This window comes from Gymnodraco acuticeps, unplaced genomic scaffold (assembly GCF_902827175.1).
Source record: "Gymnodraco acuticeps unplaced genomic scaffold, fGymAcu1.1, whole genome shotgun sequence".
In the NCBI taxonomy this organism is placed as follows: domain Eukaryota; kingdom Metazoa; phylum Chordata; class Actinopteri; order Perciformes; family Bathydraconidae; genus Gymnodraco; species Gymnodraco acuticeps.
Window position 1 is genome coordinate 1471105 of NW_022991216.1, and position 14361 is coordinate 1485465.

Sequence of the window (14361 nt, forward strand, 5' to 3'; positions counted from 1 at the left end):
AGCACTGCAGTTTACAAGTTATACTGCTGCAGGAAAAGTGATGGCGTGTTGTCATGATTGTATACGTTTCCTGACACCTTCTCATATCATTTCCTTTGAGACTGACTTCAGGTGTCTGGCCTCTTTGTACATTTGAAAGTTGGCTTATGTATCCTTGAGAAGTTTGACACTGGCATTACAGCAGCTGACACAAACTGTTATTTCAAAATCCCCATGACTTATCTCTGCAGCTGCATTGGCGCTTAACAAGTGCAAGACGTTGCAACAAATCTATTTCAAATGATTTGGGGAGAGGTGAACATACACCAAAACAGCAAGGGGAACATTGATCATAACTTCACTTAACAGGATATTAGATTGGCAACATATGAAGTATTTGTTGAAGCACAGCATTGCAGGTGTGCTTGCATTACTAACTCAATTGACATCACGTGTAGTGACTAATTCATTAGCTGCTGAATATTAACATCCAATCATATTCCAACAGGTGTGTGACCTGTTTGAATATAAACTCTCCCTTCTCTGTAGTCCAGAACACTATGTAAAAGCTTTTTGCGGCTTTTTTAAACCAAGGTCATATTGAGTCAATTCATGGAAATTCAGATTTTGAACCAGCTCTCTGTGCCTTGACTAGTTTATTTAGAGGTGTACCTGTAATCACTATCACAACCTGCATTTAGATGTTGGTGTCAAGTGCTTTACTTCAGAAGGTCAGACTCACTCGTGAATTTGAGAATTTCAATGATACTACAGCCAATTTAAAACTATAACCTTGCTTTTAGTTTAACAGTTTTATTTCATTTTAGAGACACAATGGGTTTAGTTTCCCCTTTACTCTCTGAGATCCAGCAAATAGTTAAGGTTTTTATTTAGCAGTAATAACATTTCCACAGCCTAGGACCTGCCCCGCACTCAGGCAATTACTGTGAGGCCTTTCAAATGTAACGCAGGGTGACACACACCAGCAGTTTATTTTTTATTTTCCATTACGAAACTTTCCATTCAGGTTCATCACAACGGCAGCGTAAAAAAAAACAATTGAAGCCTGGGCCTCACATTTTCTTTGTAGCTGGGAGCAATCTCCAAAATAAAACTATTACAAGCCCGGTGTGGGTTGGATTAACAGCCGATAACAAATCAATACAACCATAACAAATGGGACTGGGGGAGAAAAACAACAGCAATAAAGACAATTCATTTTAATTACATTGCAATAAAAAGGCAAAGTAAAAATAACTCAGTTGTCCCGTTTGCAATTCTCAGTGCAGCAGGTTTTTCTTTTACAATTGTGTCCTTGTCAGCAATTCAGCACCTGCTATGATGCTAAATCTCTCCTTGATTTGCATTTTTTTTAATGCACTGTTATCACAAGGGTGCGTGTACGCATACTATACTATACAGCTGGTTGTACTTCATATAGACACCACACAAAGACAAACAGATTTTTCGTACTGCATACAAAATTAGATTACAAAGCTTTTTTTTGCTTTTTTCTGCAAAATACACTTATCTTGTGAAAGAGATGTCTGTAAATAAGTATGCTTTTTTCCCTCTGTAATTCAAATTTTCCGTACAAACTCTTAGACTTAGATTTAATCATGACCTCAATCTTCACCTGCTGCTTTACATTTATCTCAAGCCATGAAAATGCTAATCATGCTATAGCTGCCAGGAGCTGTTTGTAGGGAAATAAGATAAATAAATTAACAGTAAATATTTAGCAGATACGTTCGGTATGAAAACATTTTCAATATGGTTTTTTTAATCTTTTAATCTGCGAAGCAAATTGTTATTTCAAAACAGATTTGCTAATGCAAATAGATTTCAAATGAATACGTATTTTTTAGGAAGTCGACAATCCTTACTTAGGTTTACTTATTTTACATTCTAAAAATCCATTAAGGGTGACAAAGTGTATAACATTTTCAATTGAGACTTTCTCACATTTACAAAATGTTTGCCACATGTATCTACATTAAAGACAAAGTTAATTAACAAGATATATCTTTATGTCATTGATAAGTATTCAGACCCTTTGCTATAGAGGCTTCTCAATACTCAAATTTCCCCTCCTCGACTCCTCGGTCCTCCGGTAGTGACCCGGAAATGGATTTCAGCGCGCCATGTTGAAGGACATTTCATTTCTCTAAATGCACACCGAGGATCGAGCGTCGAGGAGGCTCTCTGGAGGAGCTCTAACCGAGGATACACTGATGGTTCCTCCACGGCTGTATTTCCGGGAACGGTGGAGGCGTGACGCACGGCCGGACTTATCTCAGCCAATGACAGCTCTGCATGCATCCTCTGGATATTATTTTAGAAACTGCTTTCATCGCGTCGCGATGTTTCCAGAGAGAACAGCTGTAAGGTCCATGCAGAAAGCACAGCAGTGTGTATAATATCACTCAGTATAACAGGCCTATACTCTCTTTATTTGCTTTAGTTTAGTAGATGTGCTCACTGCTCTCATACTTTAAATTGTATATATTTATATAAATATATTTGTGTGTGTGTGTCCGCATCTGTAGCCTGTTATTGTCTCATTATACCGCACTCTCAATGAATTCAAAGTAAATATGTGGGGGAACAATGTTCAGCTGATCTAACAGAGATACAGCGCTATGACAAAACACTCGACAGCTGATGCAGCTGTTGCCACGTAATAATGAACGGACGTCGCTTTAATATGACCGCTCAGAGGAGAGGAGTTCTCATTTCTTTAAACGTCTGCTGCTTCCCCTTCTCTCTCCTCGGTTCCCCTCCTCGGTCCTCCGCTCGCATCTCCTGTGGGCGGGACTAAGTCTCGAGGAGGGGAGTCGAGGAGGGGAAATGTAAGAATTGAGAAGCCTCTTAGGTCACTGGAAATTGAGCTCAGGTGCCTCTCATTGCTCTTGATCACCTTTGAAATGTTCCTGCACATTGATTGAAGTCAACCTAAATTCATCTGATTGCAAAAGGCACACACCTGTTTATATAAGGAAGCTCCTGACAGTGCAGGTCCGATTTAAAACTGTGCATGAGGTCAGAAGACCTGGCTGCAGAGCACCGAGACAGATTGTGTTGAGTCATAGATTTAGGGAACTTAGAAGGCATATGAAGGGGTGCAAAAAGAGCAGTACTTTCAGACTGAGATATACATGTTTTCATCTTGTCTAGATGAAACCAATATTCAACCGTTTGGCCTCCATCTTTAGAGTCATGTCTGCAGGAAGGCAGGCCCTGCTGCAGTGGTGAAGCAGTGGAGGCAGTATTGTGTGGGTGTTTTTTCAGCAACAACACATGTGGTGTGGTTTAGAGACAACTCTGTTAATGTCCTTGAGTGGCCTAACCACAGCCTGGACTTGAACTCAATCAATCATCTCTTAAAATACCTGAACATGGCTGCCCACAAACAACCTGACAGAAATAAAAGTAACATATTTTAGGTTCTGGTAATCTTGCCATTTATCATCACAACAACTTTACATTTCGCCTAAAATTACAAACCGTTGTGGTTGATATTGACACATGCATTTGTTATAATTATGAACACACTTTGCTGATGTAGTGTGCCCTAGAGCTGAATCTGTCTTACAAAAGGGACAGAAAACTAGGAAGGAGTGGATCCGAATGAATTTTACTGCAACAAAACCACAGCCAAACATAAAGCAAGACATGGCAAATCAGCTGTTACTACTAACCAGGTTTTATTGCCTTCTCACCCAGCTCGAGTTTAATATGAAAACAGGTTTGAATACTTTGTGAATGCTCAATGGGCAGCAAAAACTCTATTTGGTAAATGTTTTTCCATCCAATTCTTCCAGACCTAGAACAGATTTTTCTTTGGAACTTTTAAACCCTTGACTGCCAGAGCGCTCACTGAGGACTAATGAGCCAAGCACTTTTCATATTCCCACCATTGCTCTACCCCAGTCAAAAGGCTTTGGGCTGTGTGTATTTGTGAATATATGGGCGCCTCATTTGTGTGTGTGAAATGTGTCTTGTACGCTCATGTACTCGGCTGTGTACCATGACTGTGTCCCACTTGCTTTCACATTTAAGTGGCCACATAGTGATGAGAGTTGTACAGCACACACATTTTGGCATAACGGATGTTTTGTCAAGGGTCAAGCAGTAAAGTGTGTGTGTGCTCATGTGTACGTGCATGTGTATTTGTGTGTGGGTATGCATTGCTAACAAGCTGTGGTGACAAAATGTGTGCCATCTGTGCACATGGGAGATTTCACACTCATGTTCGTGTTTGAGTTGTGCCAGTTTTCTCATCGGGGACACTGGCCAATCATCACAGGGAAGCAAAGAGCAACAAGCTCCAGCCTGTTAGCCAGTCACATGTTCGCCACGCTGATCAGCAATAATATATATTCTCCACATGGAGTTTCAGTATATGAATGCCTTATACTTGTTTCAAAGAGCATCTTAAGAAATGTATCTCTCTTTCAGGCATAAAGGCACAACACAGGAAAGTTAAAAGCAAATCCGATATTTAAAAAAAAAATGTCTGCAACAATTAAGTCTTGATTTTAAGAGGCCCAATAATGCTTTTGGGGATTTCCCTTTCATGTAGTGTGTTCTATAGGTTTTTGTGCATGTAAATGGTCTGCAAAGACTAAATTCCAGTGTTCCCTCCAGAGGGAGTTTCTCTCCCTCACACTCGCCCATTGCCTGAAACGCCTCAATTGGACTCCTTTGTTTACGTGGTTAAACATAGTGACATCATTATGTAACACTAGGCTAAGGGGCGGGACATCTCTAAGTGGTTGACCAATTACAACAGAGCCAGCCAGCTAACCAATCAGAGCAGACTGGGCTCTGGTTTCAGACAGAGGGTGACAATACCTTTTTGAACATGAGAGCATGTAAACATGTCACAATGCAGTAGATGCACAAAATACAAACATGAACCTGAAGATGAGCATAATATGTCCTATAAACTTGGCCAGAACTGCAACAATGAAATCAAAAACAGTTTTTTGTAGTTGTGTCAATCCTATTTACATTTGACATATGTAGTTAAGCTCTTTCTGTAACACTATTTGTTAGCAGTTACTGAATTTTGAGATTGGTATCATCGAGGATTATGAATAAGTCCTCAGTGAGCGGTGACTTGTGTATTCTGATTCACTACAAGCATTCCTAATCCGTGCTTCCAGATGATTTGGGTACAGGCTGTGACAGAACAATGAATTATTCAGTATCGGCTGTTCACCTGGAATGAAGCCAAGGAGATGAAATCAAAATGATGTGGGTGATTGAAATTAGAGAGTGGCGCTGAATTAGAACAATTTCCCTTTTCTAACTTGTTTCAGACTATCACAGACATTTTCAAAAACCGCCACCTGCCACCGATGAGGGACTTCAAATGGAGCCACACACATTCCTCATCTGTGGAGAGCCTCATTAAAGCAGTGCAGCTTTTTGGAGTGTACTCTGATTTGTGACTGTCTGGTAAAGATATCAATAACTCAATTACTTTAACACTATAAGGGCCTGCTCACAGAAAGCCAAGCTATTATCAAATATCTTCTCATTTGGTGCTGTGTTCATCCATTTCACTCTGTGCTGTCAGTGCAACCTGATTACTCAGTCTCACCTGACACCGCACATCTCCACAGAAGCAGGGAGAACAGCTTTTGATGTAATCAGATCAATACTTCTAGGCAATTTGCCTCCTCTTCACCATCAACGCATAATTATGTGCCTAACCTCTCCACCTCAATCACACGTACAGTCTCTGACCCACACTCTAAAAGGTTACTTTGCACGTTTAAACACCACAAAACGCTGCTTCTCATCTCTCGTGGAATCGTAATTGTGTTGCTTGTCTTCATTCCCGACCCCCCGCCACATTGTATCTCTCTCCGACTCTGCCTCAGTCATCAAGAATGCAAATTTGGAGTGACAGAGCAATCGTGAATTCCATCACAGAGAGAAAGAGAGTAAAACAGCTTGGCTGAGATCTCTGGGAGAAAGTCAGCTGTGTTGGTGATTGAGCTCTTTGGTAACTTTGTCATTTTGTGTGCTCGTTCGATGATGGATGTCATCTATACATTTAAATAAACTAGGAGTATGAATCCCTGTTTAGCCTCAAAATCATGACAAACAATCCTGATTCTAACATTATGATACATGATGCACAGTAAATCAACTGGAAATTCAACATATCCACCAGACCAGTGCAGGTTTATTATACTTATCTACTGACGCCTGAACACCAATCAGCATTGAGCGGTGACTAATCCTAAACCAATTTCACATTCCAGACTAAATCCCACTGATCCCTGTACGTCGCAAATGCACATGCATAATTTGAAGCATCGACATGTACATACAGTATGTGTGTCGTGGTTAGAGCTACTGTCCAGAGGTGGGAGAAGTACTCAGATCTTGTACTGGAGTAAAAGTAGAAGTACCCGAGTATAGGAATACTCTGTTACAGTAAAAGTCCTGCATTCAAAATGTTAATCAAGTAAAAGTAGAAAAGTATTAGCATCAAAATATACTTAAAGTACCAAGTACAGTACTTAAAGTACACATTCTGCTGTTTGGTCCATTTCAGAATATTATATATGATATGTTTTATAATGATTGATCATGAAAGTGTTCTCAAAGCTGGTAAAGGTGCAGCTAGTTTGAATGACTTTGTATACTGCAGGGTAGCTGGTGGATTTACTCCTGGTGGAAGTAAAGTCTGATTTAACACTTGATTAGATTCAACATAATTAATCCAAATCAACTAAAGTAACTAGGTATTTAAGGTATTAAATAAATATAGTGGAGTAAAAGTACACGATTTACCTCTGAATTGTAGTCAAGTAGAAGTACAAAGTAGGAAAACATGTAAATACACAAGTAAAGTACAAGTCTCTCAAAATACGAGAGTAAATGTACTTACTGTAGTGACTTTACACCACTGCTGCTGTGATGCAGTTTCCAAACACCTGCAGCGTCCACACACTGCTCCACCAGCCCCATGCAGCGCTCCCCCCCCCCCTCTGCCCCCAGGTGCACTGAGGCAGAGTGCAGGATGGAGCAGGGCTGTGTGCGGTGACAGTGACGCATGCAATGAATAATCAATGAACACCATCTGGTGCATACAACAGGAGAGCACAGCACCAATCACTTACTCTGGTATGGCTCTCTCTCAGTCCAACACACAGTCTCTCTCTTCTTCACCATCTCTCTCTCACCTGTCCCGTCCCCCGCACCCCATTTCCCACATGTATTACATCCGCACATTCCCTCATCATCTCTCCAACTCTTTCCTGCATCTCTGCCCTGTTCTGCCCCACCACCACCACATGCTCCTCAGTGGCCTCTGTGACAGGATAGTCACGGTATCCCTCATTCTAATTCAGCGGTACAATTCCCAGGCAGCTAATAAGGTGACCTGTTGCCCTTTTTAAAGGACATCCGCCTCTATGATTTATAGTTACTGAATAGCTTATTAGAGTGGTCTGAAAGTACTGTAAAAGCACTCGAATTATGTAATCTAAAGGACAACTGGTTTAGGAAAACTATTAATTACACATAACTTACAAAGGTCTGGCTACAAGAGTTTTATTTTTTGTCCTCTGTTCACCTTTTCTTCAATATATGGCTTTTTTATGGCTTCAGGAATTAAGCAATAAGACAGGTTCTACCTGCCTTCAGTGAGCAGACATTTGCATTTTACATTTGCATCAGATTCTGTCTGAGCTCAGAAGTATGTGGAGCTGCTGTTTTCAGAGTAGCTCACGGGGCAGGTCTATAACTCCTTTTTGGCTTGGCAGTTTCTTCGCCCCTGTATTTCATCCAGAGCTTGACTTGCTTTCAGCCCCTCTAAACGCTCCAATGTCACCCGTCACTTCCACTTCCTCTCTGTGGAAACCTCTATCAAACAGAAAAATCCTGGCAAAAGTAAAGAATCTGATGCATATCACAGGATAATGGATGTCTCCTTCAAGCACAAAGTTGGTTTGATAGAGGCACAATGTGCTGTCAATATATAAAACAACGGTAAGGATAACTGTTAGCAGAAATGGTGGAAGCAGAGGTGGCCATTATTAAACCTACAGACGATCCAATGGGCGCCTTGTCCTCCGGGAAAACGTAACAAAGCTAAATGGCCAATCAATTATGTATTGGGATTCAAATCATGGTTCATCCAAACAGTCCTGCCTGCTCTCCACTCATTGTTGATGGAGTTTTTTACAATAGACAGGGCTTCACATTGCAGACAATTCTCTCAGGTCTGGACTGCCAATGCAATACTCCAGAATATATAGCAGCGTCTGTCAGTTCAATATCGGGGTCGGAAATGCTGAGCAAGCAGTATCACTTGGGCTTCAGTAGAAATACAAAACAAAATTCAAACAGCATCCCTATTTTTTAAACCAAAACACATCTGTTGATTTAAAGTGTGTTTTAATGCCTGACAAGTCTTTTATGTGTATTCATTACAATTTCTCACAAGGAGTTTAATAATTCAGTGTGTGCTGTACAGATACAGAGACCGGTTTGATTAAAGCTACAAGCGGTGTCTTAACAAGAGATACTGATGGGTGTTTTTACAATAAACACTTCTTCTCCTTTGGTAAGTGATGTACCTTGGCCTTCAGCTGTAGCTGCAGTCACCTCAACATTATCTCATTGTGTTGCAAAAGGTGTTCTTCAAGAAGCCATTTGAATGTGTTAAGGCTCTGAAGAAGAAACTACACTCTAAAAACAAATGCCTTGGTTCAACAAAGAAAATCAACGCAACAGTTTATTGTTGTTTATTGAGTTAAGACAACTTCTAATGAAATTGTCTTAAAGCAACAAAGTTATTTGAGTTAGGGGAGAAGGCTTTCCCTCTACAATCAGGTGTTTTAATTACCACTTACTTAATAATTGGTATTATAAACACAAGTTTTGAAGTTGATTACTCAAAAGATTAAGTTGTTCCGACTAGTTTTACCACATGATTTAAAAGGAATTTTAAGTTGTATGCACTTAATTACCATCATTGTGAACACACGTTTTTATGTTGACAAACATTTATAAATTAAGTTGCTCCAAATATATTGTATTCAATAGTTTGTTTTCTTAGCTTTTTCATGTTTTTGCCTTTAAAGAAAGAAACTAATTGATTCCACAACAAAAATATTAGGCAATTGACTTTTTATTTTGAACTGCAGTTGTTTATTTCAACACATGATGTTTCAATCAGGAGAGAATTGATTTTGTTTGAACATTTATTGACACATACCATATGATAAGGTGCATGAACACCTGAAATCACAGCTGACTGCAGGAGAGAGGAGAACCATTTTATAGTTTGGCTGCAGCACAGTGATTGGCTGCTGGAGAATGAGGTATAATGTAATAGGTTAAAGAGAACGCCTGTGATGAGCTGATTATATGCAGCTGCGGAGTGAATGTATATACACCCAGTCTTCCTGAAAGAACTTGCGCTGAGCTTCATTTAAATCTTGAAAAAAAAGATAAATAACACAAATTTAAATTGCCCCACAAATAATAAATAAACACATTAGCCATATTACCATGGGACATGGGGACACAGCAAATACATGCTGCCATCATATCGAAGTTAGAGGCCTTTGCATATTTAAAACCAGTGCCAAATATGTCAAATCTGTGAAGTTTTTGTAAAACTACAGAAACAAACTCTCAATGGCCACCAATCTGCAGATCACACACATCCATTTTACAAAAGATGTTTACACTGCCGACAGTCATTATTTCAAACAGTATGAACACATTTAACGCAGAATGCTCATTCATTTGTTTCCCTCGACCACGATGGTTGCCATCGTGTGGTCAGATCCTGGGGTGGACCGGTCACTGATGAAGGCGATATTCATGTCCTTTTGAAGCACATTAAATAATAGGTTAGCGCATAAGAGATCATGAATTAGGTAACTGCATACTTTTTAAACTGTCACTCTTAGCGAATTCAGAGCCATTATTACCAGCTGCTAAAGCAACGCTGGTATTGTTTTCACCGATTGAGTCTGCATGTGTGTGTTGTCATGGCAATGTGGTCCTTTTGAGTACTTTGCCTAGTGTTTAAATGCATGTGGACAGATTTTGTCAATCCCAACTGTGCAAGTTTTAGAGTATCTTCTCATCTTTTTTGCAGGTTCCATACAATATGTGAACTGGTTAAGTGAAGAGCAGAAGCCACTTTTCAAATTGTACACAATCCTTTGCATGCCATTGCTGTCAACACCGATCCATGCTGAACATTGCTAAGATATTATTGATTGGGGTGTGGCCAAAAGTGCAATATGCTTCAAAATGTAGCTGACAGAGAGCAGTGCTTTTGTCCTGTGTCACTGTGCCCGTGGATTTTATTTTTATTTCAAGATTTTGAATTACTTCGCTAAACTCCTTGAAAAGGTCCTCTTCCTTTTCTCCAAGGTACACGACAAGGCAGCGGATGGCTATAGTTCTCTGCGTACTTCAATTGTATTGTGCTATTTTTGAAAATGGAAAAGAAGAGAAATGACCTAAATGAATATATTCTGAATGGGTGACTGCCAACAACTTGCATTTCAATGACAACTCTAAATAACAATCCTACTGTACCTCAAGAAGCATGTCCTTGATCTGCTTCACCGAGATTCATTTTGAATAAAAAGCGATATCACAATAGTAACCAAAGTATTTGTACTCTCACAGTAGCCTCTACTTTGTATCCTCTCACAGAACTATTCACAGTTCAAAGGCTGCTAGTTTTGGTCAAACAGCAATTTGCCTATACAGTGCAACTACAAGGCTATCTACTGTATTTGAATGACAAAAGATGACACTCACCTTAAAATGTCCTTTGTATATTTCTATTTGTCTTAACTGTGGGAACTTGTCCAGGCATGTTAAGTGGGAGTGGACTTGAAACCCTTAACTCAAGGTGTAGAACAATTAAGTTATCAAGGCAATTGCATTACTTACTACAACTTGAATTTTGTTTTAAGTCAATTAACGCAGAAATCAGAGTTCAAATTACACACAATATTAAGTTGATGTAATTACCAACATTATTACATCAACACAACTTATAAATTAATGTTTGCAACTTAAAATGTTTATCTAAATCAATTAACTCACATTTTTATCTTGCAACCATGCATTTAATTAAGTGGAGGTGAAAGGTCGCCTGAATTCGTTTTTAGAGTGTACAAAACAGGAGATATACGCTCTCTAAGGAAAGGTTTACACGCATACAAATAAGAAGGAGAGAATTAGAGTTGGCCAGAGATATCAGGCCAGTCAGAATGATCCGTCTCCAAAATTGAAAGATGTGCAATATGTGGGAAAGCAAGCAAAGGTTTCATTAGCCCCAGGGCTGAAGGGAGAACTGTGCCAGCTCCAGCAAGGTGCACAGAGGATTGTGTGGAAGCTCATTCAGCCAACACAAAGAAAAGCTTTCATTTCATCCTGCTGCAGAACAGGTGTACATCTAATTTTCATTATGAGAAATCTATGCGTTTGGCTCGGAAATGAAGAGGTGAGACTTTAGAAAGAAAGGAAATCCGCAATGTCGCCTGTTTAATGGAAATGCATTTATATTAAGTTAAAATTAAATTCACATTCAGATGCAGCTCCTTCTCAAATGTTTTCCACTTTAACTAACATAAAGTCATAAATAAAACTGCATTTCGACGGACAGATAGATCTGTTGACATAACTTTAAGGTGGGAAAGTTCAGTTATATCATAGAAACAAATAACATTTCCTTGGGAAAGTCATAATAACAGATAATGAAATTGTCCATTATGCACCCATTGAGTAAAATCACTTCGGGGAAGACATTTACTTCAATAAATATAGCTTTGACCTAAAAAAAAACAACACATTTTAATGGGAGCATACATAAGGAACGACGTAGCCCTCTACATACATCTTTTACATGAAATTGCATCCTCTAATCCTTTTGGAAATGGAGTTGTATTTCCATATCCTATTGGTTTATACTTAAATGATACTTAGTTCACCAGCAAATACATCCGATAAAGGAAGCAAGAAAGCTGTGAGTGTATTTTTATTCTTTCCTTGCTCTGGGTGTCCTATTATTCAAGACACGTTTCCTCCTTTTCTTCTTCGCCTCTTTCTTTGATTCATGACCCAGGAACTGACATCTTACTAAAAAGAAAAACAACAACTTTGTTATCTGCCTTGTAGCAGGATTAGAGCAGACATCGTGTAACACCCCAACACAAACTTCTGTTCTCAATTTCAACGTTAAGATGACACATAAGCATCAACGAATGAAAAGCATTTTCTCCTATGTGACTGGAACTGAGATTATAGGCTGACCATAAAGCTAACTCTAACCCTTCAGGTGTTCCTATTTTATCATTTGAATATGAGATAGAATCAAATATTGTTTTTGTTGTCGCTCAGTAAGTAATACGTTCTGAGTTCTAAGGATGACAAAAGAAGTAACTTATCTTTGTTCATGTTACGATAAGTGAGGAAAATAGAGTGGAGTTTAAGATTCACAGCAACGTTCACAATTCATTATCTTGAAAACTCCATAAAGCAATGATCATTTATTGTGTGATGACAAAATCACCTTAATCTGACAGGTTTGCCAACATAGATTAAATGAGATGAATGCTTTGTGCAAACACAGATTGTTGTGTTCATTTGTATATGCATCAAGAATGCTTATAACTCTGCCAGGGGGTTATGCTTTGAGTTCAGTCGTCTTTGTCGAGCTCAGGCCCTAATAATAATAATACATTTAATTTGTAAAGCATCTTTCATTGTTAAAAGTAATCCCAAAGTGTTACCTTACCAACCAACCTTAGTGATCTTTCCTAAATAATGTACCTTATAACATTGCACTGTAAACTTGAAGTGGACTTTTGTTTACACATCAACACAAACAGTCAGTGGCCTCTTTTTCCAGTGTTTCTTTGCACTTTGCTGCGCCCTCTCATTTTCATTTGTAGAAAGCCAATATGGCGATGGCGAAAAGCCAAGGTTTTAAAACACCAAACACAAGGCCTCACCTTTTAACATAATTTAACATAACTTAACTTATTGAAATCAGGGATCAATGGGTTTCACAATCCACTGTAAGACTTTCAACAAACAGGTGGGTCACAGCAGCGCTTAAGAGTGTCATTTACAGAGAGCTGTCCCTGTTTTCTGAACAGGTACACTCCCAGAGAGACAAGACTTTGCCTTTTTTCATTCATTTCCTGAATGATTGCACACATTAAAACAGCCATTTCCTAGCTGTCCACTGGTGATAACGATGAAAGCAGCCAAATGGAGCCTATTTCTATAAAAAACTGTCCGCTAAATTAACCTTGACTCCATCGGTTTTGTGTTTTTTTTCCGTAAACACTGCTGAGTAAAAGTCAATATTTAACAGAGATGCTTAGGATAAAATGGGTTACACAGGGCGATCAGTTGCTGGGATGCTTAATGGAACATAACAAATGTACAATACTTTTTAACACCTCCTAAATGTAGCCAACGGGGAAAGACATACTATGTGTTTATTACCGCTGAGGAACTATGAACATCACCCTCTGTCATCTGCTGGGACTTCTCTTTTGTAAAAACTCTCAGAAAACACCAGCAGGGACTTGTGTTGCCCCAATTTTCACTTGGGGCAAACTGCTGAGTCGTGTCTCCATCGGCCTGTGGAGACAGATCTGGCATGCAGCCCGTCAGTGACTGGCACTCCAAACAAATATGGCTGGAAGACAGGGGAAGAGAAACAGTCCTTTGTGGTTAGTTAATCCCAAATGTCCCATCGGTTTGAAACAATTTCAGTTTCTGGTAGTTGGCTTGAGATTAGGAGGGGAGGATTTCCAGCTCCCTCGCCATCTGATTGCTTATGTCCTCTATGGGATGAAGTGATGTAGATGTCACCAGCTATACAAACACTACAACACAATGAGCCTTCAATTACGCCCACATAATCGGTAAACCAGACAAAAACATTTGTACTTTTTGCTACAGAAGGTTTATTAATACAGATTATTAAACAACTATTTGGGCCGCTGGATAGCTCAGTGGTTACAGATTGTAAACCGCTGCCTAGTAAACTGGTTTGAATAACAAGCTGTCTGAACATTCAGGCAGAGATGGCAAAAGTACACACATCCTTTACTCAAGTAGAAGTATACTCATTTTTAAAAATACTCTGGTAAAGTAGAAGTACTGACTAAACTTCTTTACTCAAGTAAAAGTAAAGAAGTATGGGCTTTGAAATGTACTTCAGTAAAAAGTACCCATAACTAGCAGCTGTGTTAAAGAGTACCTGACCTCCCTTTATATTAATAGAACAATAATGTCATTGTTAGCTAATGAATGTTTCCATGCTGAACAACGGCAACATGACAACGTTTCCATTGGTCC